Source organism: Dromiciops gliroides, chromosome 2 (assembly GCF_019393635.1).
Source record: "Dromiciops gliroides isolate mDroGli1 chromosome 2, mDroGli1.pri, whole genome shotgun sequence".
Classification (NCBI taxonomy): domain Eukaryota; kingdom Metazoa; phylum Chordata; class Mammalia; order Microbiotheria; family Microbiotheriidae; genus Dromiciops; species Dromiciops gliroides.
In genome coordinates, this window is record NC_057862.1 from 620,561,968 (window position 1) to 620,589,607 (window position 27,640).

The 27,640-nt window shown below is 37.7% G+C and overlaps 1 protein-coding gene across 1 annotated transcript in view; it reads right to left on the minus strand.

The window, feature by feature from the left end:
* The window catches only part of WWOX (WW domain containing oxidoreductase), a 1,201,502-nt gene that overhangs the window by 720,284 nt on the left and 453,578 nt on the right, over positions 1 to 27,640 (minus strand). The window lies entirely within an intron of this gene.

Here is a 27,640-nt window from a genome sequence, read left to right on the forward strand (position 1 = left end):
CTAGAAGAAACATAAAGAATATATATACAATATACTATAACTATGCAAGATACAAAACTATGCATACAAGTTACATGAAGGGTAAATTGGAGGTAATTAGGAGGGAAGGCAGTAGCAGTAGGAGGGAGCAGGAAAGGTCATATTTAAACTTAGTCTTGAAGGAAGCCATACAAGTCAGAAGACAGAGGTAAGAACCAGGCACAAAAGACAGCCTGGGGAAAAGGCACAGATCTGGGAATGTAAAAGAAAAACCACTACTCTTGCAATCAGAATCTGCTAGCTACTTGCTAGCTGTGCAGTGGGAGGAAGTCACCATATCTCTCTGAGCTTTCATTTTCTCCCTTGCTAAAATGAAGATCATCATCCCTATTTCTTACATCCTAAGTGACCGAATCCAATGAGATCACGTATGTAAAATATTTTCAGATCTTCCATTGCTAAATGAAGGTAAGCTAAAGTCATCTGATTCAGTCACTCTCCACTGTTAACATGGTGACTTTCCCTCCTACTCCCAACAATAAGATGTGTGTTTAGAAAATTGAGAATAAGCCAGGATTTCCTAGATGTATGGACACCTCTCCCTCATGAGTGGTCTACTTTCTCATCCTATGTGTCTCTTAAGAATGTGCTAGGGTGGTCAAACTACTAGAGAGAATGTCCCCCCCTTTTTACTATCCAATGCATTCGAGTGTAGCTGCTGGACCACACTATGATGAATGTATCACTGCCTGATCTACTTTTCTGGCTGTGTATGCCTTCAGTCAAAGCCATTACTAGGGAAGAATGACCAGGAAACTGCCTGAGGAGGCTGAAATGTAGAGGCTGACAACACCTACACTCCTCAGGAAGGATAACAAGATAGGGAGCTGCCCCTAGCAATTGTGTTCCATGTGAGCTGTCCTGGACCCAAGGCATGGCAGCTTTGCTGTGTTCTGGGATCTCCTTCTAGACAGCCCCCCAACTAGACTGATATGGAAAAACTTGGCTTTGATTGGGGGGGGGGGCTGGGGCTCTTTTCAGACTTCCTGCAACCATTGCATTAAAAAAAAATTGCTCCAGTTACAGTTTAGTCCTCAGCCATGCCTTTCACATTATTTGTTAAAATTGAATCTTCAAGGGTAGCACATGTTATCGTACAAATGCTCACCATGCATCTTTTTACTCTGTCTTCCTTTACTTTTAGCATCATTAGGGGGTCAGATCACATCACCTTCCAGGTCAGTTCCAGGTTTAAATCCAACATGATGGTAATTCCATCATCTGCACCCATAGAGTATCACTGGAAGAGCACCATATTAAAGAGAGAGTCTTTTGTAGCAACACACATTTGAGGGTCATTGGAAACAGTTTCCCCAATGTGCACTATCCCTAGATCATGTTTTTGATCAATTATGAGCCTGGCTCATCAGCAGTCTTCAGTGTTTATACAAACATATACACATACACATATACATATACATGTGTTTGTGTGTGTGTATGTATGTATGTATGTATGTATGTATGTATGTATATATACCTATACCTATATCTATAATGATCCAGTGTCAGATCTGTTTGTCGGGCTGTCTGTTCAGCTTCACATCCTAATCTGGATTATTTTCATTTTTCATCCATTTTTTTCTCACCAAAAAGGACTCTGAGATATCTCTTTTGATATACTAAAGGTTCAATAAAAAGGATGGTTATTCACCAAGAAGGTCCTTAAGATGTGTTCATTTAATGAAAATATGAGATAAAGAAAAGAAATGATTTCAATTTTAACAAATCATTTAGTGTAAAAATAAACAGAACTAGAAATTGTCTCTAATAAACTAATATTAGTCTCCCCAGAGGGTTAATTATATCGCTCTCTATTTAAGAAGAATGTAAATTACCAGTTTCAACAGATGTTCTTTTAAAAGAATTAGTTATTTGGGGAATGCCAGTCCTTTGTCAGAGCTCACCCCAGTGGAATATAAACATTAAAATCATCCAACTGCCTGTGGCCCCTCCTTTGCCCCCAACTGTGATCCATATCAACAATACACCCTTTCGTTATCAACTGCTTTAACAATAACATGTATGTGTGCCAACTAGAACCAGCGTTCCAATTTTTATCCAACCTATTCAAAATACTTCCCAAACTCTAATTCTACTAATGCAGAGACATGCAAATAATAGTCATTCCATTATGAATGACAAATTGAGGTTTTAGCCCATGATTATTTAAACCTATTATCTCTCTTACAAAGTAGCCAGATTACTTAGTGGATAGAGCTCTGGGCCCTGGAGTCAAGAAGATCGGAGTTCAAATTTGGGCTCACATCCCTACTACCTCTGTGACCTTGGGCGAGTCACTTAACCTCTGTTTGACTTAATCCACTTGAGAATGAAATGGCAAACTAAACTACACCAGTATCTTTACAAGAAAATCCCATGACCAGTGTGGTCCATAGAGTCATGAAGAATCAGACACAACTGAACAATGACAAAATTCCTCCTATGTATATTTGATTTCCTTTTACAACCAAAGGGGAAAAGGTTACCAAGAAGCAGGCTACTGGCTTTAAGAAATTAAAAGTTTTCTAACATTTCTGTGCAATAATGGATAGACTATCTACATCTATTTAGGAAGAGGCTGGATAACAATATTACACAGATGCATCTTGAACTAGAAGTCCCAAGAAAACCCTTCTAATTCTGGCCTTCTAAGCTGCAATATGTGCCAAGAATGAAACTGAAAGCTCTTGAAGAAGTAATTATAATTACTGTAAATGAAGTATTCTCTAAACAAGAAACCTCTGATACTGTGTTATGACACAGAGTTTCTTAAAGAGGTCAACTGACTGTTTTTTTAAGGCTAAACTAATGGAACAAAAGCTCCAGAATACCCTACCAAGATGGAATGTACTTGTGTATGGGTTCAGCAAGAGACATTCAGTCCATTATCAAAGGACTGTTCTTCATTTAAGAGAGAGCTCATCAGCAAAGTGCTGACAATCAAGTCATGATTTTCTTTTTCCTTCAACAACTCAGTCCAGTCCATTAAGGGAGAAGGGGCTTATGATGTACATCACTGAAGGGAGTAGCCACACCAATGAAATCAAAGAACTTTGAAATATAATGTTACTTAAAGTAAAATAAATATTTAAATTATCCCCATAGTACTAATCCTCGAGCATATTTCAAAGCCGAATGGATATTTGAAACATTTCAATAGAGGGTTGAAAATAGAATTACATTTTGCAAATTAAAAAGAGTCAAAAGACTCTCACATCATATCCCACGGCTTCCTCTAGGGATGATGTGTTTATATAAGATACAAGCTTCAATATAGGCATTATTTAAGGAAGAAGAAGGCCACTAATTATATGGACTTAAGTCACTTTGGCAAAAATTGTAGTATTTTGTAAAATTAAAGGTTTGGAATAGAATCTCTATAACATTCCTTCCTTCCTCTGACATTCTAGGCTTAGAAGCCAAAAGGTCATTTTCTGAGGAAGCATTATAGAAATTCAATTGATAATTTGAAGAGGTTTTGATTTTGGAAAATCCAAGCAAAAGGAAACACTTTACTGTCCACCTCACTTGACTTTTATTCTTTTTCATGTCAAACTTATATCAAACAGGGAAACTGTGGTTCAGGAAGATAAATTGCTGTCTAAGGCCTAAAAGAATATACTTTATTTTGTTTTTTGTTTTTTGCAGGGCAATGAGGGTTAAGTGACTTGCCCAGGGTCACACAACTAGTTAAGTGTCAAGTGTCTGAGGCTTTATCCACTACTCCACCTAGCTGCCCCAAGAATATACTTTAGATAATGATTTGTAGAAGAAACAAGAATACAATCTCATCTCTTGCGGAAAAAATAAGCTAATCAGTCTTGACCTCTCTTTCCATTTCCCAAGGTGTCTTCTTTCAGTGTGATTTACAAGATCTGAATTGGTGACCCAATTCTTGGTTATGGAGACATCTTAGTGAAAGCCATTCATGTGAACAACTTAAATGCCAAATATGCATGAGAGGGGACCACCAGGAAAGGGAACTACAGACCACTGCACCACCATCAGACATCACTCATAGCCAAATTTGTTGCACTTTGGTTTACCTTGAGAGAATAGGTACAAATTGGATTAAGGTTTCAATTAATGCTAATTGTAAAAGAATTTTTATCTAGAAGGACCCCTGGAGATAATTTAATCCAAACCTCATATTTTCAAGATAAGGAATTTTGTTTTTGTTTAGTCATTTCCAGTTGTGTCTGACTTCTCATTACCCCATTTGAGGTGTTCTTGGCAAAGATACTGGAATGGTTCGACATTTCCTTCTCCAACTCATTTTACAGATGAGGAAACAGGCAAACAGGGTTAAGTGCCCAGGATCACATAGCTAGTAAGTGTCTGGGACTGTATTTGAACTCGGGTTTTCCTGACTCCAATCTGGACACTCTATCCATTAGAGCACCTAGCTGACTGAATAAGGAAACTGGGGCCCAAAAAAAGGTTGTGACTTCCCCAAGATCTCACATACAGTTAAGTCATGCCAGAGCCAGAAAGCAGGCCAATGTCCAATCTTTCCACAACATCCTCTTTAGCGGATCCCATAGTTAAAAGGTTGTGCTATCCTATCAGCAAAGGGAAAAAGGATTAGGAAAGACAGGAAGAAGCAAGGGTGGAGATGGTATTCTGTGCACTGTGGGCTGGTCTTATGTGCAAATACCACCAGATGAGTCTTTCTGGAATAACGTGGCTTATGCTGGAATACCTCCCTGACCTGTACCCCCACACTACCTCATGAGAACTAGGATTTGACTCCAGCCCCATTGGTAGAAACTCTCACGGAGACATGGACTGGGTCTGCATGAAGAAGTCTTTAAGGAAATTAAGCCAGAAAGGTCTTGGATGCTGAAGAATCACTGAACTTAACCTCCTACAGTTGATCCCTGGGCCAGTTGCTTGGGCCTGACATGACTTCTAGGAAAAAGAGATCAGTTCTGCCCTAGCTTTACAAAAGTGGATTTTTATATTTCTTCCTTGTTTTTGAAGGTTAGGTAGGATTTAGAACAGATGTGTGGTTTTATTGCTATGGGGAAATGCATCTTGGCCCATGATCTGAAGCTTCCTGTCTTAGAGAATGCCTGGCACAGAGATGTTAATTGACTTGGCCAGGGTCACACAGCCAGCACATGTAGGAAGCAGCACTTGAACTCAGGTCTTGCTAACTCCATAGTCAGTTCTCTATCAACTATTTCATGAAGTAGGTCATATAGATATTATTCTCATTTTGTAGATTAGGAAACTGAGGCAGAAAGAGTGCATAAGTTACTTTCCCAAGATTACATAGTTATTACATGGCTGAATTGGATTTAAATCCAATTGTTATGAATCCATATGAAAAGTCAGTAGACAATAAGATTTCTCTCTTTTTTTCATATTATACATTTAGAATAATCAAGAGAAATGAAGCTCAGAATTGACACAGATAACAGGTGGTCAGTGGCTGAGTTTTCCAATTCTTCCATGCATAGGTTTCTTGAATTCCAAAAAGCCTACAAAGATGATAGACCAGGGACAGCTAGGTGGCACAGTAGATAAAGCACCGCCCCTGGATTCAGAGTTCAAATCTGGCCTCAAACACTTGACACTTAATAGCTGTGTGACCCCGGGTAAGTCACTTAACCCTCATTGCCTGCCCTACCCCCCAAAAAAGATGATAGACTAATCAGTGGCCCCCTTCAAATATGTGGGCAGATCCTTAATCAAGGTCATTGGTTCTTATTAGTAGATAGGGTACAATGTTGGTGGATCAGTTCTTAAGAGGACAGACTATGCTGACACATCTGTTCTTTACAAAAAAGAAGAAGAGGAGGAGAAGGATGAAGAGGAGGAAGAAGAAAAAGAAAAAGAAAAAGAAGAAAAAGCCAAATCCTGACTTTGGTGGTTCAGTGAAGCCAATCACCTGTCTATATCACCTGCATAAGATGAAAATGGAAGGGAAAAAAAGAGATAAATAATTTATCCAGCATAAATATTAAAGAAAATTGCAGAACACAGTTTGGTGTCACAATGTTGTTGTTACAAAATCATCTTATTATTGCTTCTGGCAAAACACTGTTGTCCTTAACATCGCTAAGACAAAACCTTCTGAGATTTGCCAAGCATGCCATGGATGTCTGCTTGCTGTCCAGGACATTTAGCAGGATGCCAAACTGCTAGTCACTCTGGCAGAAAAGTCTATGGGGATCTGCTATCAGGAACAACTAACTAGGAATAAGGAGAAGATTAGGAAAATAAGTAATTGTAGACAGCAGGGTAGCTACCACAGAAAGAAAGAACAGCAGATTCACTGAGTTACAAAGGACCTCAGAGGATTTAAGCCCAAGGAATCCCTTCTCCAGCATCCTTGACGAGGGGTCATTCAGGGAAGAGGAATCTCATATATTTTCCAAGGAAGGTCATTCCACTTGTAGTTAGTTCTAATTATTAAGAAGATGCTCTTTAGATCTAAACGAAACCTATTTCCTTTGACCCTTCAATTCAGTTCCGTTCAATTCAACTGAATTCATGGTGTATGCCTACTATGGGTAAGACACTGTATAGGGCAGGAAGGATCCAAAGATAAAAGAAAATTCCCACAGTGTTGCTAATTCAACTTTCTAGGATCAAGCCTAACAAACCTAGTCCCCTCTATCAAAAGGACAGTATTCCACATACTTAAGGATGATAATCATCCTTCCTTCTGTTCCCCAGCAAGTTTTTAATTCATCCCTAGTTCCTTCCCATAATTTTTATAAACTACAACCTCTTGTTCTCCCCACATGAGCTCCTGGGAGTCAGGCAACCCTGATGCAAGTTATGTTGCCTTGCATAAATCCTGCCCACTCTGAGTCTTCTTTTAATTTTCTTTTTTGTAAATGTAGGAGATTAGAATAGATGACCTCTAAGGTCCCTTCCAGCTATGTTATCCATGCATCTGTAATTATAAATTCAATTCAAGAATAATGAAAACAAATTAATGGAAAAGCATTTACTAAGCACATACTATGTGCCCAGCATTGAACTAAAGATGGATACAAAAACAAGACTCTGCCCTCAAGTAGTTTATAATCTAATGGGGGAGGCAACACACAAAAGGGAGTGGTGGTCAGGGAGGGGCACTTTGGTCACCAAAGTTCCACGGATGGTTAGAAGGGTCATAGAGGCCCTAGATGAACAATTCCCCACTCAGGCTCACTCAAGAGTTCATGTGATCATGGTTCATGATTTCAGAACCTGGGGGTGGAGGAAGGGGAGGAAAGGGCATTTGAAGGGTAGCAAGGTACCTCATCAATCAGTCAGTCCTGTAATAAACATTTGTGAAGTATAATTTATGTGCCAGGGATTGTGCCAAGCACTGGGGATACAAAGAAAGTCCCTGTGAGTAGTTCACACTCTAAGCAGGGGAGACAAAATGCAAACAACTATGTACAAATGAGTTTCTCTGTCTCTGTCTCTCCCTCTCCCTCTCACCCCCTCCCACACACACACCCCAAAAGAGATTAGGGAGTAAAGTAAATCATGACTGGGGCATTTCTAATAATAATAATAACAAGCAGAGAGGACTAACCAATATAATATGTATATATATTATTATATATAATCACCAGATGATAAATTACATTTAAATGAATTAGGCTCCCTTTTGATTGAAATCTTCAAACAGATCCTCACTGATCATGTTGGAAATATTATAGATGGAAAATATTTGGACTAGATGCCTATAGCGGTCCATTCCAACTCAGAATCTAAGATTATGAATTATTAATAATAACCACTCTTATTTTTATACAGCCTCACAGGTTTACAAAGTATGATCTCCAGAAGATGTTCAAAACAGAATTCATTCCTTCTTAAAACATCAGATTTTTTGCAATTTTTCCTGTTTCTATTAAGGACAGGACCATTCTAAAGAAGAATGAGGGCTCCCCCTTGACCCCTAGCTTTCACTTGCACCACCTATACAATTAATAACCATGTCTTGTCATTTATCCTTCCACAACATCTTTTCCATTCATCTCCTTGTCTCCCCTCACACAGCCACCGCCCTAGTTCACCCACATCACTTCTTGCCCAGACTACTGCAAGAACCTCCTAATTCATCACAACGACTAGGGTCTCTCCCTGCTCTGATCCAGCTGCCAAATAGCTGCAAAGTAATTTTCCAAAAGCACAGGTCTGACCATTTCACTCCCCCACACACATTCAATGCATTCCAATTGCTCAATATTCCCATTAGGATGCAATATAGACTTCTATGTTTGGTTTTTAGAGCCCTTCATCATCTGCCCCCAACTTACCTTTCCAGGCTTCAATAAATATTACTGGCCTTCTTCCCCTCTGCTCCAGCCACACTGGCCTGCTTTCACACACCACACTCCTGCCTCTGGATACTCTTGCCTGTTCTCCATTCTCCAAATGTTCTGCCTCCCCTTTCCCCCACCCCATTTGGAATCTCGTTTCTAATATGACAGCAAAAAAAGTTCACTTTTCCATAAACCTGTTCCCAATCCTCTCCCCAGCTAGTGGTGCCCCCCACCAAAATGGCGTTTATTTATTGTGAGCAGGTTTGGTATATGCTTAAATATGTTCAAATGTTTTCCTTAATTAGGATGTAAGCTTTTTGGGGGGTGGGGAGGCAACTTTCTTTCATGATACCAGAAACATAAAAAGTGGTTAAATGCTTGTTGACTGATTGACCTATGATGAGGACAGTATAAATATAATTATCTCCATTTTATGGAGGAAGAAAATAAGTCACAGTGAAGACCTCTTCTCTCAAACCACCGATATAAAACTCCTCCCCTCCCCAAGCAGTTGATCTGACTTCGTAATTTGTTAGCACATAGAGCCCACCTACTGTGAGTTTCCTCATTTCCCTTCCTCACTCCTCAGAACCTATCCAGATCTCTATACAGCCTCTCTTTCTTTGTTACAGTCTCAGAGGAAGTGGCCCCTCTTTATAGAGGTTGGGCTTCTTTGATTATTTTCTTCACTCCAAGCCTTTCATTTTTTCCCCATGAGCTTGCTTCTTAGATAATTTCCTCTCTTTTATCTCCAATCTCTCCTTATTCAGTGGCTTCTTCCCTATTCTTGGTGATCTCATCAGTGGCTTTAGTTTCAATTATCATCGCTGCCTGGTGACTCTCAAATCAATGTCTACCTTGAATTGCCAATTTCACATCATTGACTACTTATGGGGTATCTCTACCTGGATGTCCTGTTGGCATCTCAGACTCAACCTGTCCAAACTAGAAACTCAATGTCTTTCCTTTCCTTTGTTTTTTTTTTTTTTTGGTGGGGCAATGAGGGTTAAGTGACTTGCCCAAGGTCACACAGCTAGTGTTAAGTGCCTGAGGCTGGATTTGAACTCAGGTCCTCCTGAATCCAGGGACATTGCTCTATCCACTGTGCCACCTAGCTGCCCCCAACTCACTGTCTTTCTACGTAAATCTATCCTTCCTTCAAACTTCATGGTTTTTGTTGTGTACAACCACCTGCCTGGCCAATCAGGTTAACAATATTGGAGTCATTCTTGATTCTTGGCTCTCCCTCAACTCCCATGGGGTTCAGTAACTTTCTCGGTCCTATAAATTCTATGTCCACAACATCTCATATACTTTGTCTTCTCTCAGGCCCTCATCACCTCTCAGGTGAACTATTCTCTTAATTGTTCTTCCATGTTCAACAAAGCTCCTAAAATAGTCTTATGGCACAGTTCTGAGCATGTTGCTCACCAGTTACCCCCCCACCAGCAGTTACCCATAACTTTAAGTAAAAAGTAAAAACTCTTCAGTCTTGCACTTAAGGTGCTCAGTACCACCAGATATGCTTTCAGGTCAGCTCCCACAGCCATCATTGATGGGAGAAATGATTGTAGAAAGGTGCTCATCATCTTCATCATCACCAGGAACAACTACTGACTAACTGGCTTCAACATGAGATAGGCACAAGAGCCTTGGGAGTAGCCGCACCTCCCTGATCTGCTGCACCCTAAGGACCACAGGACCCCTCCATCTTTACCCTGAAACCTTCAATATGTATTGTCTCCTTTATTAGAATGTGAGCTACTTGAGGCCAAGGCTTGCCTAACTTTTCTTTTCTTTTTCTTTTTGTTTTGTATCCTGAGGGTTTAACATAGAACTCATAATACACACTTAAAATATTTCATTAATTCATCTGGTAATCTGGATCCAATGTACCTTTTTTTAAGCTTTGAAAATGAACAGCAGGTTCTATAAAAATGAACCATTTATTCTGTAAAGCCGAGATTCTATCTCCCAACTCTGACTCTCATGCATCTGCAAAAGTCTCCCCCCATGGCTGGTATGCGCTCCCTATGCACCTTCAACTTTGAGAATTCATATTTTCTTCCAAGGCTTAGCTCCAGTACTGCCTCCTCCAGGAGGCTATCCTTAATTCACCCAGTTGTGGATGAATGTCTCTCCCTCCTCCTTCAATTATCTGGCATATACTTCTCTCTACATGGGGCATGGCTCATGATAATGAATGCTGCTTGAGGGAAACTACTTTGTCTTTGTAATAGGCCCAAAGCCTAGCACAGTACCTTGCATTTAGTAGGAACTTAAATGATTTCGGGATTTGTTTAATTGAATTGGCAACCAGTATCTCTAAGCTAGGATTAGAACACAAGTATCTTTTGATTCTTGTGCCTTTTTCATAGTAGCAAGCTGCCTTTCGTGAAGGTATCATTCATAACTGGATTGTGTTTCATTAAATATTCACCTCATTCAAATTTTAGCCCCCTCTGTCTAGCAGCTGCTGTGATAGGTTCGTAGGTAACCAAAAGGTTTAATAAACCTGCATAATTCTAATTAAACACTGCAAATCATTTATCTGAAGGGAGGCAATGCATGCTTGCATTCTGGATGAGACTGTCAAGAGAACAGTACTTCAAAGAAACTTTCCTCTCACAGATATGGTAAAGAAGATACTGGCCCAAGGATTCCTCAGAGGATCATAGGTTAAGAGCTGGAAGGAGTCTGAGAGGTCAATAGTCCATCTTCCTGATCTTAGAGATGAGGAAAATGAAGCCCAGGGGGTTGAGCTGATATTTAAACCCAGGTACTATCATTCCCAAACCAGCACACTTTCTACTTTGCCATGTTATCTCCTAATCAAGTAGGACCAGAGAACAGTGTTCTTTTCATCTGTGGGCAACAATGAAAAACAATGCTGTGCTGAGTGCAAAGCACCACTGGTCACCTGAAAGCAGGTGCCGTACATAGAGTAACACTTTCTAAAAAATAGGTACCAGTGGGAGACAAACTAATACACTATTCAGAATGTAAGTTCGCCATATATATTAACCTAACCAAAACATTGGGAAATGATGTTTGAAAAGGCAAATCATATAGCTGCAAAACATTTATACATTCAAATTTTCCCAAGTAAATATATAATCCGCTATAAAATTGTAAATTCCACATAGGCAAGATCTGAGAACCAAGGAGCTTTAACATTGGTGAGTTCAAGAATATCAAAAGAAGAGGGTAACCAGAATGGTGAAGGGACTTGAGATCATAGCACACTAAGAATGGTTGAAGGAACTAGGGATTTTTTAGCTTGGAAAAGATAAGATTCTCAAAGATCACATAGCTAGAAAGTGGCTGAGACAGGATGGTTTCTTCATTACCATAATTCCCCCAGTGCTGGCACAGGCTTTAGCACATAATAGACTCTCACAGAATGTAGAGCTAAAAGTGACCTTGGAGGGTCCTTCACTTTGGAAATAAGGAAATAAGCCCCAAAAGATTAAGAGACTTGCCCAAAATCATACCACTGGTAAGTAGGATTTGAACCCATGTCGCCTGATTCAAAAGCCAAAGGTATTTCTCTTATATGCTTTTGTGACTTAATATGTAATCATCAAATTTAATTTAAATGTAGGACAAAAAAAGATCAATAAATGAGTAGTTTTGGTGTTCACTAGAAGAGATAAATTATATGGCAGAAATTACATTGAAGGGAGCTGGAATATTTGGATATATAAGAGGACTGCCAGGTTTCTCTCTGTTTTGTCATCCATCTATAAAATGAAGAATTAGACTCAAGTAATTGCCAGGGTCCCTTCTAGCTCAAACATTAGTCTGAAAATATATGAGCTCTCCATTAAGATTTAATGCATTAGCTCTCAAACCATATACAAATAGTACTGTTTTCTACTTTGATAATTAATAAATTGTAATGTAAAACCAAACTTTGGATTAAGTATGCGCGATTATTAGGCTACAAGTCAATTGCAGACAACACGCAGATATAAATGCAGCTAATAAGTCTTACTGTAATGATTAATCAATTTATGAATACATTATTTAAACTAATAGTTCAGGTAAGGTATCTTAAACAAGTTACAGAGCACATCGACCAATTCAAATACCAGCTACTAGATCAATAGCAAACTGTAAGTAAACTCTAGGGAAAAGGTACACTTGGGAAAAAAAAAAACTGAAAATAAAAGGCCCATACAGAAAAATCTGCCATAATTTTAATTGTTTTTAAAAGGAGAATGAAATAGAATATTTACCAAAATAATGTGATACCCCTGAACTTTAAATGACTAGGCCAGCATGTGTTGCTTGAGATGGGGCTATTCATTGCTATGTAGCATTCATTCATTCAGCAAATATTTTTTAAGTGGCTTCTGTGTTCAGAAATTCAAGTTGGGTACTGGGAAATACAAGTTTAGAATAGGTTAGGCCCCTGCCCTCATGGAGCAAGTATCCAGTAAGTAATAGTACATCCTATGAAATAATACTTTAGCCATCAGATGTATAGCCCCCTACTACCAAATATATATACTGGTCAAGAGTCTTTCATTTCAATTACTAAACAAAATTCAAAAATACTTGAATGTTATTTTGTGGAAGAGATTCATCTGACTCTCTGAATGCTGTATGTATCTTTATCAACATTAGTTTGGGCTTAAAATTTACATAATCTCACTGAGATCCTCTTTTCTACAGAGACCCACCCCCTCCACTTGCACTGCTGTCACAGCAAGTGAGGCAGTAAATCAAATCTTCCCCCATTGGTAACCTCAACGGGGTCTCTTAAAAGGGACATAGTCCAAGCTTTGATTGTGAGCTGTAGCTCTGTCTCTCTCAATTATCTTTTTTTTTTATATTAGGGCTAATTAATGTGAGTTTATTAAATAAAAAGATAGGGCACTAGTTTCTGAAGGTGTGATATTTTATCACAATTTCAAGTGAGGCTGCATTTTTTAAAATTAATTAGAATCTGGCGAGAATGGCCACACATTATTGAGTAAGTAACAGCAGTTAAGTGAAACAGATGAAATATTGGTAAGCAATGCAGACCACAGTATAAGTATGTGAAGGAGGTCAGAGGTTAATCCCTATTGATTTTCAAGTCTGCGCAGAGCACCGCTGGGAAAGACAGGTTCTGTTGGCAATCAGCGAGCACAAATACATTATAAATCTTACTGTCCGCCTTCACTGATCAGTGTCACTTACTTCCTTCACTAAAGACCATTAGGAAACTCCAGCAAATCCACCAGTATACAAACAGAAAATAGAGCATTCTGTCCGGGAATGATTTGAGCTAGAAAACTTTCCGGAACCTTTGAGGCCCTCCATCCAGTCAGCTAGATTGTTCATGATCACAGCACACTTCGTTTGCTGTATTTGGCTCAAAACTCATTTTAAAGGATGTATATGAAATATACATGACCGTCATTAGGAAGACAGAACTACATAGTGGAGAGAATGGTTGACTTTTGTATTTGCATGAGTGGAACTTTCCAACAATTTCAATAAACCAAAAAGGTAGCCCTTTCTTAAGAGACATTAGAAAAGTCACAATCAAGAAAGACATAAATAGGTCTCTTTAGCAGTTGTTTTTATTGGTAGTGGTGTGGTAGTGCTAATTTAAAGCTATGATTTCATTTATGTAGGGGACTCCTGGTGTGGAAACTCCCTCCAATAACATGCTCTTCTTCTATTGTAGTCTGAGATAATTTCCTAGGGCATGAAAGATTGAGTGACATGGTCAGGGTCACAGAGTCAGTGTTTATCAGATACAGGATCAGAGTCCAGTTGTACCAGACTCCCAACCCAGCTGTCTAACCACTATGTCAGGCATAGCTTTGCTTAAGTAAAGAATTTAACCATTAGACTAAGCTATGGTGACTAAAACTATACCATAGGCTATAAATCTGTCCTGGGGATAGAAATTTAGAGAATTCTGGAAGAAACCATCTTGCTCTCTTGTCCCTACTTGCTATTCTGTCAACCTTACCACTCCCATGTTCCAATCCAGCTCTGCTCATTCCTTCTATTGTATCCTCTGGAATTCCTATTATATTGTTAATAAATATGCTTTCGCATTTGACCTCTCCCTCTTGTGTTTGTTCCATCTTTTGGCACTTGTGATCAAGTTCTCTCCAGAATAGGGGTCCTTAGCCTGTTTGTGTGTGTCCTGAATCCTCTCTCAGAATGTTATACACACACACACAAGCATATATACATACACACATATGTACATAAAACAAAAAATAAACCAAATATATGCATGTACATGTTTACACATATGTATGTATCTACATATATACACACAAACTTCTTACATTTTGCTCCCTTCTACTCCACAATACAGCTACAGATACAGCTTCTTGGCTGTCTCCTCATTGTCCTCCCTTTTGCCTAGTACTATCCCCAGCTTCCTCCAAATCTCACCTGCTATAGGTTGCCTTTCCCGGTCTCCCCAGATACTAGAGCTTTCACCCTCTGAAAATGATTGTATATATACTATGTAGCTATTTACACAACTATTTACATGTTGTCATTCCCACTGTAATGTCAGTTCTTTGTAAAAGGAGCCATTCTTTTGTTTGTTTGTTTTTTCTTTGTATCATTAGGTTTCAGTCAAGAGCCTATTCCACACTAAGTGCTTAATAAATGCCTGCTGACTGACAGACCCTGGAAAGTTAAAAGAGGTGAATTTAAAATATTTATTTTTCTGTTCTAAGATACTAGGCTTACTTAATAACAATAAGAAAACATTTGCAAATTACCACAAATGCTAAGTAAAATATGAACTTGAACTAGAGAATTGTCCCAAATTATCATCCAAGAGCTATTCTATCATTGATGTTCACTTTCCCTACTGAGGCTGGACCGGGGGAAATTCTACTGGCATGGTGCTGGCCAGAAACTGCCTCATTAAGAAGCCTTAGACCATGCTTCTTTAGAGATAATCTGGCCCAAATAAGGGTCTAGAGAGAAAAGTTCATTGGTCCTCAGTGCTTTAAAAGATCACAACACCTCAGTGAAATGCCTCAAAATTTAAAAAACATCTCAATATGAGAAATAATTATATTTTTAGAGGGCATGTACAAGATCTTAAGTACTAGTCATGAATGGATATTACCTCTCTTGCTGAGTGACAACAGAACTGAATACCACATAACTTACTCAATGGTCCCACTTGTTATCAAAAACAATTAAGTTTTCTTATACAAAATGACTAAATAGTAATGCTTTACATAGTTTCACATATATAGCCTATATCTGATTGTTTATCTCCTCAGGGAAGGGGAGGGGAAGGAAGGAAGGAGAGATAGAATTTAGAATTCAAAACTTTAAATAAAAATGTTTATTAAAAAAAAAAGAATTAATACAGTTTCCAATACAGCAATGGGGGTGAGCAGTAAATGTGGGCTTTTCTCATGGAGGACAATGATGCTGTTACTGCCATTTATCCTTTCTATAGACTGGAACTGATCCTTGTAGTAACCACTGCACACTTGCTAGAAAGCCAGCTTGCAAAGCATGGGTTGGGAGGAGGGAGTGTTCTAAATGAGCTTGGCATTACATTTAAAAATATCATTTAAGGGAATTTTAAGCTGTCTAAGAAGATGGATCCACTGTGTTTGTTTTCTACATTAATGAGCTATAAAAAGAATGGAATAGGCCATAAATACAGTATTTTTGTAACAGCCTTTACTAAAAATGCTAGTACTTGTGTTTATCATTTATATCCTTGTATACAACCTCAAAATTGATTACACTTTAAACCATACATAACTCGTTCTGTGTTTCATTTTGTGCCATCCTACAAACAGTTTTATAACTCAGTTAATATATTCCATATTTTGTGTTCTTATTGATTATGAATATTTCTTTAGGGGATTTTATTGCTTTTAAAATAACAAATGTTAGGTATTATAAAAAACAGAAAAACCAATTGCAACTTTTATATTTTTCCTTCTCATGTTAGTCCTAATACATACATTTTAGCATGAGTATTTCTAAAATATATTTTTTATTTTTCATATTTGTATATTTCAAAAAAAGAACTCCCTTAATATAAAGTATTACATAAGAACCATGTTTCTATCCTATTTAAATTACCTCTAAAAACACATTTGACTGATTCCATCATTTCTTCTGCCAGTTTAAAAAAAATTAAAATTCCAACATACTATCCATGTATAACATGATAATTTTACACTGGTATATATTATCTTTCCTAATTGCCATAACACTTTATGGGCTCAAATATGATTTATAGATATGATATGATTTCACTATTAATTATCAAATTGGAAAAAAATAAAATCTTACATTATAAATTCTCTCCTGGAAATTAGTTTTATTATTTTTTCCATAATCCTATCACACAAGCAATAAGTGCATTGCGGCATGAACACTTTAATTTTTCCTGTTAGTTTTAAGCAAGCCCAGAGGTGAGGTTTAATAAGGATCAATGGCACTTTATCTGGGACAGGGCCACTTCACAGCATGCAAATTACACAGTAACACTTACAAAAAGAAATAGATTTAATTAAAAAAAAGTAGAACCACAGGCTCTGGAAATTCAATTAAAGGATTTATGCAAAGGTTTGCTAGGTTTTTATATGCAGTTACTGCTTACATAATGAGCTTTTCATATTAAAAATCAATAGGTAATCTAGAGTAGAAGATCATCCCCTTAAATACATTTTTGAAATCAATTTGAAAAATAGTCCATCAACTGCTGTGACTACTCTGGCTGGTTCGATTAGGCTAAGAGCAATATTTAGATTGTAAGACGTGCTATGGAATATCTATGCTCTGATTTTGCTTTCAAGTGTTCTTAGACGTTGGAGTGCCAAAGATAATCATAGAGTAATTCAAGATTGTGTAAAATGTATAAATAATTAATTTAATTACTAGCAAGAACCCATGATTTTGAAATATAATAATAGCCAAGGTAGCCACTGATACAATCTGATCACATTTTTATCAGTTAAATGCAAAGACTCTTTTCTATATAGGACTTCTCAATATTAACTGCCTATTATGCGTCAGTTCCTCAGCATTTAAAGACATACATTTTCACAAAAACCCATTTAAGTAACCAACCAAGGAAGCAATTAGCTTATAACTTAAGCCTACTTTCCATTCTCTGAGATAATGAAGGACAAGGAGATTTGGAAGACATAAATTTGCCAGAAGTTTCACCACCTTCTCTTCCTAGACATTTGGTCATATCGCACCATTAGATTTCCTAACAAAACTAACAGTTTTTGAAGAATCCTGATGTAGTATAAATAGTACTGGCTTTAACCTCCAAGGACTGGGTCTAAATATCAGCTCTGGACTTTTTTTTTTTTTTAAGTGAGGCAGTTAGGGTTAAGTGACTTGCCCAGGGTAACACAGCTAGTAAGTGTTAAGTGTCTGAGGCCGGATTTGAACTCAGGTACTCCTGACTCCAAGGCCGGTGCTCTATCCACTGCGCCACCTAGCTGCCCTGCTCTGGACTTATTATGCATATGATGTTTGGCAAATCGCTTCTTCCTCTGGACCTCAATTTTCCCATCTGTCAAATAAAGGTCTGGATGGGATCTTCTCTACAGTTCCTTCCAGATGTGGATCTTAGGTGTCTCAGAGAAAGAGGGGTGAAGAGATTCTCCCTACTGGATGGCATGAGAAATGAAGAGCTCCCCACAAGGGCAGGGGGACAAAGCTTAGGCATTAGGAGCAAGCTGTAGATGAATCCCCATTCCAGTCTCATTAGTGAAGACAATGGACAATAAACGAACCACATACCTATGACTGGAATCATAAAACCAGGAGCTGTTTGTTAGTCTGAAAACTCAAAAGTGAAGAGTCAATGGTTCAGAAAAAGAAAGTGAAAGTATGGAATCATAGCCTTTTATATTCAATGGATTCTCATCAAGTTGAGTGTCAGTATCAATGAAGCATTTTGTCAAAGAGCAAAGTTGTAACCAATAAGGAACTACGGACAGGGAGCAAGAAAGAACATGGGCAATCCAAAACCTATATTTATCAACTGGATGAAGATCCAAAACTTTAATCAAGAGGAATAACCATAAAAGTAACTTATATTTCTATAGCCCTTTACAATTTACAAAGTGCTTTCTTCAGAATAGGATTTCAGGGAAGTGTTTTTTGTCTCCAGCTTACAGTTTGGGCAGCTGAGGCACAAGAAAAATTAAGTGATTTGTTCAGTCACAGTTTGTAAATGACAGACACAGGTTAAGAACAGAGGCCTTCCAATTTCCAAGTTTGTATTGAGTAATATTGCCTCTCATAAAAATATCTCACACTTTTATCCTGTTTTACAGTTTACAAAGCACTTTACAGATATTCTCTTATTTGATATAACAGCCCTCGAAGGTACGCAGAGCAAGAATTTTTAAGTCTATTAAAGGGGAGAAAAGCAAGGCTCAGAGATCTGAATTATGTGTGCAAGGTCAGACAGAGTAAGTGAAAGAAGTAGATGAGGGTTTTTATGCACAAGGACAAATAAGATCTTCTAGTTCTTTTATCCTACTTACTATGGTTCCTAATTTTAAAAAAAAGTTGATTATCAGTCCCCATGTTCTTCAGAAATCAATTCACTCAGGGGGTTACAATGAAACAGGTCCCCTTTCTGAACCTCAGTTTCCTCCTCTGTAGAGTGAATAAATTGAAATCAATGATGTTTAAAATGCCTTTCAGCTTTAAATTCTGTGTTCTGTCATGGGAGTCCCAGGCAAATACCTAAACTTTTAAGTGAGTAATTTGTGACATCCTCTCATATTACTCTCTTCTGTTTGGCAACATAAAGAAATAAGCAAAACAAGGTATTTAAGGACCAAAAATTTATCTATCTCCCAAAACCCCCTACCTCAGCAATAGTAAGACTTTAGGAACTTGCTGATGCAGCTATCACAATCTGAGGGGATGACAGACTGAGTATAATAGGATTTCCCTCCTCTAAATGCACAGGTAAAAGAAAGTCCATAGCAGCATCTGAAAAATCCTTGGTCTTTCAGTTCTAACTCATCAAAGAAGACATATCACACTATTACTACAAAAAATTCAATGTTTCAAATTTGGGGGTGTTCACTGCAATGACAGACTCCAACCTCTCTGAGCTTTAAGAATTAATCTTTATAATCTGCTCTGACCCTTCCTCTTCCATGTTACCCACTTCCCGTCCTCTTCAAAAAAAACCCCTGATGATTAGCCTCCTGGGCATTAAATTCTGTGCATTTAGTTGGGCTGGTCCATAAAAACAGAGAGATAGACATAGAGGTCACTCCTGGATTTGTATCCAAAGCCTGTTCAAATTAATGGAACCTATCAGAGCTTAAGTTCTACTAATCCTTTAAGAATGCAGAAACACCTCAATATCATGGTCAGTTAGTGATGGATTCAGAATCAAGTAAACCTGAATTCAAATCTTGCCAAATGGGGATAACAATAGCACCTACTTCAGAGTTGTGAGAATTAAATCAAGTAAGTCTCTAAAATAAAACATTCTATAAACCTTAAAGCATTATATAGATGTTGTTGTTGTTTTTGTCATATAGAGTGTTTGTTAAGTGCTGTAATGATTGGAATGACACCACCTACTAGAGACTTACTATAGAAAAGCTCCGCCATGAAGGAAGGTCTTTGAGGGCAAGACCATGCGTCTTTTCTTTGGTGTCAGGAAGTGACGTTTTGCTGGTGGGAGGAGGAAGGGGGAGCCGGGCGCTCTGCCTTTCTCTTTTTCCTGAGGACGCTGGTGGAGAAGGGAGCTAGAAATGTGCTCTCCCTTTAATAGATAGATGAATGTAGGCCTTTCTCTCTCTCTTTACCAAATTCTTATTCTCCTCAATAAATGCTTAAAAGTCTAACTCTTGCTAAAGCTTATAATTTATTGGTGACCACTCATTAGATATTTTAGATAGTTTAGCTAGAATTTTAGCCCTTAACAGAGCCTTGCTTATTTCAGTTATATTTCTTATGTGTCAGTCACTGTGTTAAGCACTGGAGATATGGATATAAGTAAGCAAAACAGTCCTCACCCTCAAGAGCTTACATTCTAATGAGAGAAGACATAAGGAAGTGCTGGAAAGAAAAGGAGGAAGATAAAGTGAGGAAAATTCAAGGAAGTACCATGGAGGCCTAGAACCAGGTACGGTAAGCAGAGCCAGAAGACCCAGGAATGAAGCCCAAGTTTCCAAGAGAAAAGATTTGGCCATAGAGTAAAGTCATGATGAAGAGATGACTGGAAAGTTGTTATAGAGAGTTAGGTCCAATTATTAATATGTGATTGGTTAAGTCATATTCACTTATTCACTCATCAAACTTTTACTAAATGCTGACTATGAATAAAGCCCAGAATATCTGTAAAACCAATACCAGAATTGTTTTGCCTTTACAGTAAAATTGAAAGAAATGGAGAAATGGAATGACAGCTTTTTATACAGGGTAAAGACTATGTATGGTATTGGAAATTTTAAGACCCATATACCTATTTTAATCTTTATCCATTCATACACAGTTGCCATTTAAATTTAATATTGATTTATTCAATATTTATGAATTACATGCTATGCAGAGATCCCTATGGTATCTCTGAGGGGAGATATAAAAATGAATACATAGGATCAAGAATCATAAAACTGAAAGCGACTTTAGAGGCCACTTAGTCCAACTCCCCCATTTTAAAGATGGGAACATCAAGGCCCACCAAGATTTATCCTAATTCTGGGAGCTAGATCTTCTGACTCCAACTACTATATATTCTCTACTGCCATGGTTTCTCTTTCACAGAACTTAAGGTCTAGGATGAGAGATGAGATGACAACAACAAAAACGATGATAAAATTTTATTAAGCACCAACTATGTGCCAGGGACTGTGCTAAGAACTTTAAACTATTATATCACTTTAACTTCACAATAACCTCGGAAGTAGGTGCTTTTATAATCTTCATTGAAGATGACAGAAGTTGTGACTTACCTGAAGCCAAATTTGAACTCAAATCTTTCTGATCTGAGGGCTTTCTCCATTGGACCATCTAGCTGCTTAGGTGTATAATGAATAAATATAATACAAATCTAAAAGATAATAAGTGCACAATGCTGTAAGGAAAGATGTTATGGAAGAAATGTAATTTCTTAGCTAGGCCTTTAAGGAAAAGTTACAATTGAGAAGGCATCTAGAGTAGGATAAAACTGCAGGGCTTTAAGGGACCTTGGAGATCATCTAACATAACTATTTCATTTTACAGATGAAGAAACTGAGGTTAAGAGATATTGACTGGCTTGCCTATCTTCACACAAGTTGTTAAGCCATAGAGATGAGATTTGAACCCAAATGTATTAAATTTTAAAACTATGCTCTTTCCACTATCACACTTTCTTTGTCTTACCAATAAAAGACAAAGTTTAAAACAAGCTGTTTATTCAGTAAATTATAATCTCAATGACAGTAAAGCAATAAATATTGGACCTATGAAAGTTGTGGGTTAGAAAAAAATGCCTCTCCTCTACAACTTTCAGCAGAACACTGAACAATTTCTAGCATCTACTGTCAGTAACAAATAATTTGGGGGATTCTTCAGCATAAGATACAAACACAATACAGGGTTCTTTCCTCATCGGAAGATGCTAAAATACAAACGGGTAACCGTTACCATAAAAAATATTGAAATTATAACAGGAAATCTCTCTAGTCTGTATGGTGGAATGTCAAATACAAAATAGTTCTGTAGCTACGTGGAGTCTTGTTAATGGAAGTATAGCTGATGTTAACACTGTAAATTTCATTAGCACCACTGCAAGACGTAGTTTTATAAAAATCATTTTCAGTATGTTCAACTGTCAAATCTAATAACTGTTATAAAGGAAGGTGCCTTCAATGTCATTTTATTTTCTTAGATTCCAATCACATTTAAATTTCCCTGGAAAAATGGTAACTTGGATAGGTAACTTTAGTACTTGTTTCAAGATGATTCCTTCTGAACAGAACTCTCTCAAAGGAATTAATTGATTAGAACAGATCACTTTTATTCATCTTTACCACATTCTTTTGCAGTGTGTAGGTACACACCATTTAGAACACTGCCTTAGCCAACATCATTTGCACTAATACACTATAACCAAACCCTACAATGACATTGCTATAACATCATTTGGTAAACGGTCTGTTAATAACATTGTTCCTGAGGTAGGAACTCTTTTCTATAACTGTATTTTCTCTAATTTAGTGCTTCCAAAGAAGCAAGTAACTGTAGTAGAGGTTAACTAGAAGCATATCTATATATACTCTGTAAACTTCTTTTCTAAAGCAATTAAAATAATGCAACAAGTACATATTAAGAGCGGGGGAAGGTGTGTGTGTGTGAGGGGAACCAGTGGTTTGGTAATCAAGCGACCTGGATTTAAATACTACCTCTAATTCTTACTAACTCTGTGACCTGGGCAAATAATTTCTCTAGGATTTACTTTCCTTATCTATAAAATTAAGGAATCAGACTAGGGGACTCCTGACATCCCTTCAAGTTCCAAACCTGTGCTTTAATGATTTTAATAAACAATTTGGAAGGGAATGAAAACTCACAATGAATGACAGATAAGGGAATATTGTATAAAGAATTGGCTAAAAACAAAACAAAAAACCCTAAGGATTCTGGAAAGGGGGATGAAAAGGAAATGCACATATGTTGTTGTTGTTGCTTGGTCATTCAGTCATGTCAGACTCTTCATGACCTCATGTACCATAGCACACCAGATCCTTCCATGCTATACTATCTCCTGAAGTCTATCGAACTCATCTTCACTGCTTTCATGACACTATCTGTTCATCTCATCTTATATCATCCTCTTCTCCTTTTGGTTTCAATATTTCCCAACATCAGAGTCTTTTCCAATGAATCCTACCTTCTCATTATATGGCCAAAAGATTGAAACCAAAAGGAGAAGGGGACAGCATAAGATGAGATGGACAGAATAGATTTCTTTAAGTATTGACTAATAGTATCTCCTTGCTGTCTTAAGGGACTCTCAAAAGTCTTCTCAAGCACCATTACCATGATCTTAGGGTTTGTTTTTCTTTTTTTTTTTTTTGCAGGGCAATGAGGGTCAAGTGACTTGCCCAGGGTCACACATCTAGTTAAGTGTCAAGTGTCTGAGGCTGGATTTGAACTCAGGTCCTCCTGAATCGAAGTTCAGTGCTTTAGCCACTGTGCCACCTAGCTGCCCCGTTGGTTTGTTTTTTTAAGCATTAAACTTCAAACCAGTTTTTACACTTTCCTCTTTCAACCTCAACAAAAGGATTCTTAATTCTTCCCATTCTGCCATCAGAGTGGTATAGTTTGCATATCTGAGATTGTTGGTATTTCCCTAGTTAACCTTAATTCCCAGCTTTTCCTCTATCCAGTCTGGCATCATGTTCACATGCTGTACCTGGTATATAAATTAAATAAATAAAGTGATAATATATAGTCTTATCATAACCATTTCCCAATCTCAAACCAATCAGTTGTTCCATGTTTGGTTCTAAATGTTGTTTCTTGAGGTAATAAGTAAGATGATCTGATACTCCCATCTCTTCTAGCACTTGCCACATTTTATTGTGATCCAAACAGCCAAAGGCTTTGGTGTAGTCAATAAAACAGAAGTAGGTGTTTTTTCTGGAACTCCCTTGCTTTCCTCATAATCTAGGGAATGCTGGCAATTTGGTCTCTAGTTCCTCTGCCTCATTAAACTATCCTGCTATTCTTTTTACATATTGCTGAGGGCTATCTTGTATAATCTTTGGTTTTGTTTTTGTTTTTGTTTTGTTTTTTTTGGCAGGTCAATGAGGGTTAAGTGACTTGCCCAGGGTCAGACAGCTAGTAAGTGTCAAGTGTCTGAGGCCAGATTTGGACTCAGGTTCTCCTGAATCCAGAGCCAGTGCTTTATCCACTACACCACCTAGTTGCCCCTAGCTTGTATAATCTTAAGAACAACCTTGTTGGAGTGTGAAATGAATGTAGTGCTTTAGTAATTTGAACATTCTCTGGTATTGCCTTTCTTTAGGATTGGGACATAAATTAATCTTTTCTAATCCAGTGACCACTGTTAAATTTTCCAAATTTGCTGGCATATTGAGAACAACACTGTAACAGCATCATCTTTTTAATATTTAAATAACTCACCTGGAATTCTGTCATCTCCACTAGCCTTATTATTAGCAATGTTTCTTTCTTATGGCCCACATGACTTCATTATCCAGGATATCTAGCATTAGATCAGTAACCACACCATCGTGGTTATCAGTGATGTTAAAATCTTTCTTGTGTAGTTTTTTCTGTATATTCTTGTCATGTCTTCTTAATCTAGGTTACTTGTATTAAGTCCCTACCATTTTTGTCTTTTATCATTTCCTTGTTATTTCTAATTTTCTTCAAGAAATCTCATCTTTTGATTCTATCGTTCTATTTCTTTGCATTGCTTATGTAAGAAATCCTTCTTGCTATTCTCTGGAATTCTGCATTGAGGTAGTATCTTTTCCTTTCTCCTTTATCTTTTTCTTTCCTTTTTTCCTCAGCTATTGTAAAGTCTCATCAGATAACCATTTTGCCTTCTTGATCTTCTCTTTGGGACTGTGTTTTTTTGTCTTGTTTTGTTTTTGTTTTGCTTTGTTTGTTTTTGCTGCTGCCTCCTGTACAATATCGCCAACTTCTGTCCATAGTTCTTCAGGTACCAGATCTAACCCCTTATGTCTATTCATCATCTCCACTACATATTCATAAAGGATGTTATTTACGTGATGCCTATAAAGTCTGATGTTTTCCCCACCCTTCAACTTAAGTCTAATTTTTTCAATAAGAAACTCATGATCTGAGCCATAGTCAGCTGCAGGTCTTGTTTTAACTGACTGAACAAAGCTCCTATATGTTTGGTTGCAAAGTACATAATCAATATGATTTTTATATTGACCATCTGATGATGTTCATGTATAGAGTTGCCTTTTGGGTTGTTGAAAAAGAATGTTTGCTATGACCAGCTTGTTATCTTGACAAAATCTATTAGTCTCTTCCATGCTTCATTTTGTATTCCAAGGCCAAACTTTCCTGTTATTCCAATTATCCTTTGATTTCTTATTTTAGCATCCCAATCCCCTATGATGTGACTTCTTTTGGTGTTATTTCTAGAAGTTATTGTACGTCTTCATAGAACTGGGCAACTTTGGTCCCTTTGGCACCAGTGGTTGAAGAACAGAATTGTATTACTATGAAGTTGAATACTTTTACTTAGATTCAAACAGAAATCATTTTGTCAGTTTTGAGATTATACCCCAGTACTGCTTTTCTCACCCTTTTCATGACTATGAGGGCTACTCCATTTCTTCTAAGGGATTCTTACCCACAGTAGTATAGCTAATGATCACCTGAATTAAATTCACCCATTCCTGTTCATTTAAGTTTACTGACACCCAAGATGTCAAGGTTTAAACTTTCCATCTCCTGTTTGACCACATCCAGCTTACCTTGGTTGTTAGACCTTACATTCCAGGTTTCTATGCAATATTGATCTTTATAGCACTGGAATTTCCTTTCATCACCTGACACATCCACAGCTGAACTTCCTTTTAATTTTGGGCCAGCCATTTCATTAGTACTGGAGCTACTTGTAGTTGTCCTCCACTTAGTAACATTTAGCAATCCCTTTATTCCTTCCACAGTAATGTACTGGAAACCTTTTGACCTGAGTGGCTCATCTTCTGATGTTGTAGCTTTTATCATTTTAATACTGTCCATGGGGTTTTCTTGGCAAAGACACTAAAGTAATTTGCCATTTCTTGCTCCAGTGGCCATACATTATAGGCATAGGGAATAGTTTCTGAAAAAGCACAAATGGTAGAGATGGAGAATCAAGTTCAGGCAACAAGAATGGAAATCAAGCTAACTTGTCCAGATCATAGAGTTCATGCAATGGAGGAATATGAAATAAGGCTGAAAAGTAAATTTGGAACTGATAAAAGGTATGTTGGACTAAGGGGTTTATATTTTGTGCCAATAATGATGAAGACCTAATAAGCATTTTAAATTGGAGAGCAACATGGTCAGAAATGTACCTTAGGAAGACTGGGGAATTCTTTGAAGAATGAATCGAAGAAAGGGAAGACCTGAAGCAAGAATATTAATTAGGAGGCTATTCTAGTAGTCTAGTTGAGAGTTGATGAAAGCCTGAAACAATATGGCTGCAGTGTGATTGGAGAGAGCTGAACAGATAGGAAATGATTTTGTGGAAGTTAAATCAACAAGACCTGGTTGTAAGGGGCTAAAATTCTAGCTAGTCTGTCTAAAATATCTAATGAGTGGTCACCAATAAATTATAAGCTTTAGCAAGAGTTAGACTTTTAAGCATTTACTAAGGAGAATAAGAATTTGGTGAAGAGAGAGAGAAAGAGGCCTAGATTCAGCTATCTATCTCAGGAAGCCCACATTTCTGCTCCACTCTCCAAGAGAGTCCTGATGAAAGAGAACCACACCTCCTTCATTCCACAAGCCTCCTGTAAAACTGGGAACATCCCATCCACTCGCACACACAGCTCCAAGTTAATTGGCTGGTAGCTCTGATAGTACCCATGGCTTGCCCTCAGACACCTTCTCCTCAAGGCGGAGCTTTCCTACAGTAACTCTCTAGCAGGTAGCATCACTCCAATGGTTACATGGGATATGAAGGAAGAGGAAAAGTGAAGAATCAGGTATATTTCCACAGTTAAAGACCTTAGTGATGGGTAGGTGTGGCCACCCCAACAGAAAGAGAAAGGTTAGGAGGAGGATCAGATTTAGGCAGGAGGAGGAATCCACACTACATTCTGGAGATTTTTATTTGGTATCTCAATGATACCATCAGATTGTCCATCTCATGTTTTGCTCTTGCTAAATGGTACCTATATCCTCTTCTTATTATACATGCTGATAATTTCTTATATGCCTATTCTCAAATGTAATAATACATCATTGGTAACATTTATCAGACTCTTTATTGCAACCTTGCATATTGTCATTGCCTTTTGGATGACTTACTATTTTATTTCCCCCATTTTGTATTTCATGATTCACAAACCTAGGACACCCATGAGAAGACATAGGTATTAAAGAGAAATTACTTTTTCAACAATGAGCAATTTAGAATCACAAGAACAGAATACAATTTCTCAAATATGATCTAACACAGTCTCTCCTACTTCTAGGTCCAACTCAGTGGACATCTTGAATTGCCTGTCCAAGATATACATACTGATAGACTAACTCAACAGGCTACAGGGGCAGCTAGGTGGCGCAGTAGATAAAGCACTGGCCTTGGATTCAGGAGGACCTGAGTTCAA